This window comes from Lagopus leucura, unplaced genomic scaffold, assembly GCF_019238085.1.
Source record: "Lagopus leucura isolate 7727_CA_CO unplaced genomic scaffold, USGS_WTPT01 Super-Scaffold_100056, whole genome shotgun sequence".
NCBI classification, from domain to species: Eukaryota; Metazoa; Chordata; class Aves; order Galliformes; family Phasianidae; genus Lagopus; species Lagopus leucura.
In genome coordinates, this window is record NW_024962302.1 from 275,346 (window position 1) to 283,518 (window position 8,173).

An 8,173-nucleotide genomic window follows, 5' to 3' on the forward strand; every position below is an offset into this window, starting at 1 on the left:
AGCACCAGACTCATTGTCCGACAGCTGTAAAACCCGCAGAGCCTCAATTTGTGAGGAAGAATTCCTTGTCCAGAGGGAGAGAGACAGCTGCTCTCTTTGTTGCAAACTTGCAGTGTTTATGATTACTTAGCGGGGAGACTCAGAATTGCTGGTGGACGCGTTTTGCCTGTCATCCGCTGTCTTGTTAATGTCAGGAGCAGCCTGGGATAAATCTGAGTCGCTACAGCATAGAGAGGAAAAAATCACTACGAAAAAAAATACAGCTGGAAAAAAAAAAAAAAAAAAGAAAGAAAGTTGCTGGCAAAACACGCTGTGAAATCCTGATGGGCTGCTGTCTGAGTGCTCACTTCAGCTTGTCTCTTCTTGTTAGCAGAGAGGTTGGGGCACAGCCTGAGCCCTATGGAGCTGGTGGGAGGTTTGCTGTTGACCTGATGCTCATTGTGCTTAAATGCTCAGAAGGATGTCAGAACTTAGAGCTCAGATGGAAGAGAACTTCGCACGCCTCCCCTGGAAGAGAGGGCGGCTGAGGCACAACGATCCCCATTAACAAAGCTCAGCTCCTCACGCTTTGTAAAGGCTAATCCTTCAAGATGAAGGGCACATCTATCATAGCAAAGCGCTCTTCAGAGCAGCACCAGTCAGCACTGGAAGCTGCACCTTGAAAGCAGCGGGGGGGATGCAGTGTGAGATGCTCAGGGACAGCCCTGGTGTGATGCTCACCCAGATGTTCCCTCCCCATGGCAGCCGCTGGGACCTCCAAGAGCTCAGCTGCTGCTCTTACAAATCCAAAATCCTTTGGGAAATCTGCTTGAGAGAAAAAAAAGAAGGAATGATATCAGTGCCGGGGTGGAAATTGAGGGCAGGTCCCTGGCAAATTCACTCTGAATTGTAGGGATGCTGAGGCCTCGCTGTGATTATTTCTTTTCTCCAGCATCCTCAGACCCAGGTCTGATCACTGTGAGCACAGACACGGAGTGCTGCCTTTCCCATTGCTGCTGCTAACACAATGGGGTTCTGTTCTCTATGCACCCCAACACCCTGCGCTGCTTTCTAAAGCGGGGAGAAAAGCTTAGGGCTCAAATATAAAGTCATTGAGTTGGGTGCCTAATTCCTTTCAATCTTCTTTTTATTCCCTAGCCTCAGGGCTCTGAGGAAGCGGCTGGTTTGATTTGATGAAGAAAAGAGCTGTTCCATTAACAGGTCTGATGTCTGAGAGGGTTCTTTCAGCTGGGGATGGATCTCAGCACCCTTTACCAGGCCACACTTGCTGCTAGATCATATTTTCTCTTCAATGACATTACATTTTAAACGGGCTTTCACTGTAATAACATTTGCAGTAATGAAATCACTCTGCTGCACGGTCTTCTTTTAACAGCACAAATACCTGAGTTGGCTACAAAGGGAGATTTAAATGTCACAGAGGATGTGCTGGATGTGTCCATCAGGAGATAAGGCTTCTCTTTGTCGATGAATGGAGACACAACAGTGGCTGCCGGGTGTTCAGGGCACAAAGGCTCACGGCAGCTCCTTCAATAGGAAGAGAGGCAGCTCAGGGGAGAGGCAGATAATACAGAAAGCTTTCAAATCTCATGCTGGCTATAGGGCTCCTAAAGATGGAGCAGCGACAAGGCGTTTACATTTGCAAATGAAATGGCTCCAAAGCAGCTCCTCTCTGATCTCAGGTTGCCAAAGGAGGTTGTGGATGCTCCATCCCTGGAGGCATTCAAGGCCAGGCTGGATGTGGCTCTGGACAGCCTGGTCTGGTGGTTGGTGACCCTACACATAGCAGGGGGTTGGAACTAGATGATCATTGTGGTCCTTTGCAACCCATTCTATGATTCTCTTGCCTCCAGACTTCAGCGTTTTCTCTGAGAGCAGCAATGCAGGGCTGGGGAAAGGGAGGAAAGGCCATTGCCCTGGACCAACCCCACCTGAACCACTGAAACTGACAAGCAAAAAATGGAGCTGCATCGTTTCCCTATCATTGGTTTGCTTAGAGCAGACAGAGGCTCATTATGTCACCCCAGCAGATGGAAGTTCTGGTTTCTCTTGCACACACTCACGACCATTCGGGCCTGATTTGCTGCAGCTGGTTAAACCCCCAAATTATCTTCCAATTTAGACCGTGAGAAATAGATCTCCTTTGAAACATGTGGCTGCTGGATTCCATCACTTTGCTTATCTCCAGAAAAGCTCTCCTTTGGCTGGTTGATTTACTACAAAAAAAGGGCTACAAATCCCTGCTTCCATCAAAACCAGCTGTAAAACTTCCAACATCTTCAAGGGAGGATTTCTCTGTTCTGCCTCAGGGGTTTGGGGGGGTTTTCCTGTCCTTTTTTTTTTTCCATAAGTGAAACTGCTCTGTCAGTGTGTTGAAGGGCTACATGAGAAGCCACTGCATTTTGCTGCTGGCTCTGAGTGGTGACGCTGCCTGTGCCTGCATCATGAGCCCCACTGCCACCAGCAGAGACAGCAGCATTGCACCTATGTGGGAAGTGCTCCTTTTTCAAAGTGAGGATGGTAATGAGGAGAAAAGGAAAACGTTAGGGCTGATGGTTTAGGGCAGATCACATCATCTGCTGTGCCACCTAACGCGGCTATGAGAGGAGCAGCCTTTCCCTCTGCAGTGATGTTTGGTGCAGTGGGGAAAGGGACCAATTTTCCACCTCTGTTTTTTGCAGAAATGTTAATTTTAGCCAAAAAAAAAAAAAAAAAAAAAAAAAGGTCATGAAGGACAAAAGATTGGGAGGTGGTAAAAAACAAAAATGATCCTCCTCCTCTTCCCTCCCCAAAGACACAGCAGTCTGAAATGCTTTGCCTCATGGAAACAGGCAGCAAAGGGTGTTTTGGCTTTAATAATTCTAATTATTCCACAGTATTGTGAAATAAATTAGAAACCCAAATGAAGTCAGTGTCCCATGGCATTTGGAAATGTACAGTCACAGAATGCAGGTATCTACATCTATCCTGAGTTCTGTCTCACATAGACAGGGCAGAAAAGAATGGAAAATACACTTGGAAACAGGATAGAAAATTAAAGCCCGCACTTCTGTATGCTGAATGCTGCATAGATATGTGGGGAGCTGAAGGAAAGCAGCCCTGAAGCCTCCTGCACACTGCTCCCATGCCTTATCCTTCCTTTTCCAGACGTGTCTCTGGTGAGGTTATTTCACTGTTTCCCCCTCTCCCCTTCTCCTGTGGGAAATGCATTCCCCTCACTGCAGCTGTTGGTCTCTCAGGAGGGGCTGGGAAATGCAAAGGGATTGGGCACTTAATGGCTGTGAAATCCATGCAGGTTTGAATGGGAACCCCTGGGGGTGTTTGTGGGGCTTCCCTGGAGATCCTGCCCCACGGGAAGGGTCTGAGTGCAAGCAGGGAAGGAACTCACAGTTTTTCACAGCAACAAAGCAAGAAATTCCCAGCCCCTATTGTATGGCACAGCTTTTACCCTGGCACAGCATCCAATGAGCCATAAGCCTTTAACAGGTGAGCAGGAAGGCAATTCCTACAGCCAGGTATGAGAGCTGGGGACTCGGAGCACTCTCCTATAGTGGCAGCATAAATATCAGCATCCTCACCCATCATGCTGAAGCAGGAAAGGCCAAAGCAACGCTGCTGCTCCTGGCTGGTTATTGCAACACTGCACACAGGAAAGCAGATACCCTGAAAGCACCAGGCAGAGCCTGGGAGCAGAGGGCAGAGCCTGATGGGCTGAATAGGATACGACAGCAGGTGTGTCCAGGTGAAGCCGTCCTGGTTTGGGATGCTGCTGTGCTACAGCTCCAGGTGATTTACACTGCCCAGAAGCAGGAGGAAGAGCTTTGTTGCACCTCCACACCACACATTTTGCTGACAGCAATGCTAACCCTCCTTGGCAGGCTGTTATCTCCCCACACACACCTGGGAAAGCTGGTGCTTCAGCAAAAGCCTTTCCCCTCCATTTTTCTCCATGGAGCAACAAAGCAGAATGAGTAGCATCTGTTTGACCATGGCCATCTCAGTTGTGCCAAGGGGTATTTTACCCCCCCACACCTGGAGCCAGGGCAGAAATCCAGCAGCAGCCATCATTGCAGCACCAGCCTTTATCTGCTCTGTGCACCTGGAAGGCATTCAGGGTAGTATCCTCACAGCTGAGTTGCAGCAGGGGCAGCTGAGCCACCTGCAGCAGGTGTTCAAATGGATGCCCGTGGGGAAGAGGGCCACCAGCGAGTGCTGCCATCCCATCATTAAAATACAGACACCGAGCCATTAAGGGAAAAATACACACAGATCATCTGCAGGTCCTAAGTCGTACCAGATGATTCTCAGAGGGAAGCTATCTCACTTTGGAAGTGCTGCCTGAAGGAGCCCTGCTATGTAGGAGCAGTGAGATGGTCCCTGTGTGCTCTGGGCAGTACCAGCTGAGCGTCACACAGTCCATCTATCTTCATGTTCCTTTCTTCCAGTGATTTACGATGTCACATGGGAGCTCGAGGCTGAGCAGGAAATGAAAGCAGATTTCTCACTGTGACCCCCATCTTTGAGTTCCTCCGCACCTCACCGGGTCCTCATGCAAATCCACAGTGATAAGATTTGATTGGACTCACAGGACCACAATTCTGAGCTGCTGTACAGTGGGAGATAGTGCCTGCCCCAGGGAATTTCAATATAAGCAGCCAAGAGAGGGTAGAAAAGTATTTCTGTCTGACATCCCCTACCTGCATCCACATGGCCACACCAGAAGTGCTTCCTCTGCTCTCTGCAAAGTATTCAGCAGCCACAGCTGTGCACAATGCAGCCCCTTCCCTGGTGTTGCTGCCACTGCACACTGATGGGACCCCTTCTGTTCTTAACCACTTTGCTGAGCAAATGGAGGCAAAGGGTGAGCAGAGCCAGGGCATCTCCCAGCAAGGCTCAGCTCTGCTGGGCTGCATCTTTTGTTCTCCCTCATTGCTTCTGCTGGCTTTGGCCATCTTTCTTCATAAGTTTCCCAAAAGTGACAAGGGCAATTTATTATGTGTGCACAAGGCCTTGGGAATCTCCTGGAGACATATCATTCCTGCTATTATCCTCCTCATACGAGGAGCCGTTGTTCTTGTCAAGTTCGCTCGCTTCCTCCCCTGCAAAGAGAAGAGAGGGTGCTGGGGATTTTTCATTAATCATTCTTACGCTGAGAGCTGTAGCTCCCGTCTGCATTCTGATCACTTCTGATCTCTGCCACCATTTTTCATGGTAGCACTTATGAGGATTGTTTTATGCTGCTGACTCGAGGTGCGTTAATGACCAACCGTTTGGTTGGGCCAGAGCAAAGCCTTGCATTTAATGTATGCTCCAGTGGGGAAAATCTACTGCAGCGATATGTTTTCTTTCTTCTATTCTTCGAAGAAGATGCCAAGAGTTGCAAAGAGTGGGGGGGAGCGATGGGAAAGGCCAGAAGAAGGGGTTTGGTGTGATGGAAGTAGATGGTCTTAAAGGTCCCTTCCAACCCAAACCATTGTATGATTCTATGATATGGTGAAAGGAGGGAGAAGTGAGCACACATTTCTGCACTTGAGCTGGTAGCAGCCTGCCCTCCCTCGGGTTCCCAGTTCTAAAAGCTGCACTGATGAGTGCAATAGGTGATAAGTAATCATGACAAAATGTGTAATTTCTCCTGTCACTTTTGTTCTGAGTCCTTTTGAAAGGCAGTGGGACTGGGCAGCGTTGTCCCATTTCCTCTCTGGAGAGCAGTGAAATGTGTGGTATCCAAATGTAACAGCCAAAGTGGGCCTTGGTTGAGGTCCCTCTCTGCACTCCCCATCCCTCGTGCTGACCGTGGGTTGGCTCCCAGCAGATCCCAGCACAGGGATCACTGCTCCTTCCCTCAATGCAGGACTGGCACTGCAGAATTCATCTCAAATGTAATCTCATCCTTCTACACAAGGGTTGGGAACCGGCTCCTGCTCTGCACAGTGCATTGTAATTCTGACCCACTGCCATCTCATTTTAATACAAAAAAGCATAAAACATAGGAGGAATAGATTGGAAAAGACTTTCTGGACCATGCAGTTCAGCTCTTTGAGATAAGAGCTCATCCGCTCCCTGTCACGTTCTCTCTTAACACCTGAATGCTCCCTGTGCCACTACCTGTGGTTCAAGACCAGACTTTTCAGTGCTCACAGACCTCTCTCAGTGTGTGTTTACTCACAGCACGGTTGCTTTTGGACTAACAACGTCCTTTAGCTTAAATAGCATCTCCAGCGCTAACACTAACAGTAATGATGGCTAATTACGAGACCAGAGGGGCTGTTGCTGGCACCAAAAATAACCCTGGTAATAACCCAGCGTATTCAAGCCGGGGGTAGTAATAAATAACATCTCGGATTCATCAGCAGTAGAAATGCATGTCCACGTTCGGGATCCTGGGGGGTGAGAGCTGCTGTGGGGGAGCAGGAGGCCCCAGGGCAGTGCTTGCTGTGCTTGAAGGAAGAGCAGAATCCCCATTCCTCCACGTGCTGTGATTTTCAGACAGCTGCTCGGCCCCCAGGATGGGCAGGGAGGGGGGGAGAGCCGTCCCTGCTGCCTTTCAGGCCAGACCTACATCAAACTCGTTAATGTCAATAGGAGGGAAATTGAACTGAGCTTTGTTGTAACCCTAATGAATCCTTCGCCGGTTACAGTAAATTTATTCTTTTGATTTCCTTTTCTCCCCCCATCTTGTTTCATGTGGGCTTTTTTTTTTTTTTTTTTTTTTTTCTTCTCCACTTTTATTTAATGTTCCTTTTCTGGCAGCTTCTTCTTTTTATTTCTCTCCAATTTAAAACACAGTTAAAAAGCTGTGGTTGATTCCAATTAAATACCCCCTTTGGGATTACTAAAACACACACACTCACACGCACACAAAGACCCCCTCTTTGATTGTTTCCACGGCAACGTATTTAAATATCTCATTCACTGTGTCCAAGTGAAGAGCTGAAAGATTTGGTGAAGCTCTTTCTTTTCCCACTCCCTCACCTCTCTCCTCCTGCAGTTACTCATGCAATGGCAGTAATGGTTTGGCCAGAATGCAGAGTGGATGTGGAAGATGTGTATATATGCTCCTGGAATTCCAGAGGAGGACATGAGCCAATAACATGTCCAACTATCATGCAGAACTGTTGTAATTACTTACCAACAGTGAGAATGATAGCACAGCATTGTCAGTGATCACACATCAAATTCTGCCATTCCCTAAAATAGTGCAACCACAGAGCAACTCTGCTGGGACCCATAGGGCTGTGCTGGATTGCTGGCTTGGAGGTGGTTAGGAAAGAAGAGAAGGGGCTGATCTTAGATGATGCAATTACCCAAAAGCGATGGCAAACCAAAGGCAAGGGAACTGCTCTGGGGTGTGCTTTTCCCTATGCAGATGTGGGATTCATTTCCCACTCTCTTTTGGTGATTTTCACCAAAACGATTGAGGATCAGAAGGAGACATTTGGGTTGTCAAGCAGAGGTGTGAGGAGGTAAAGGAAGTTTTCTTTCCTTAGCATGGAGCTCTCGGTGCTGAGTGCTGACAGAGAACACAACCCAGGCATTGAAGTTCCCATGCTGAGCTCCAGCCCATCCCAGCAGAGCCGATTCAGGAATGTCCATCAGTGCCAGAAGTTCCTTCCTCCTCTGCCCACAAAGCTCTCACAGAACACAAAACTGCAGTGATTTTTCTGCTTGAAAATTTCCCAGTGTTTTGTCCCATATTTCTGTAGGAAGCATCTGAATTTTCCATTCCTCCGTTGGCTCATCCATCTGCTGTGGCCTCTTCCAGTGCCAATAACCCCAGGGCTGCTGCTTGCTGGGACTTGCACACAGCACAGAGCTGTGCACACACACACAGTGCTGGGTCTGCAGTTTGCCTGTGCAGGGACCCATCAACCGGCCATCAAACACGAGCAGTGAGGAAACTGCAGCACCTGCCGTGCCCTTGACATTTCCCCTTCCTCCTCTGCTGAAGAAGCAGTCTGCAGTGTGAGCAGGTTGCTTTGCAGCTGTTAAATATTAGTTCTGCTTTAGCAAAGGTAGTATTTTATCATTAAGTGTTCTGTCTCCAAGGAGGGAAAAGGGCTGAAAGTGAAGTGTGTGAGCCCAGCCACCATGGCAGTGACGAGCAGGGCTCCTACAAGGCGTTCACTTTACCCCTTCCTATTGCTTTGTGTTCATTCTCTTCTTGACTGCAAGA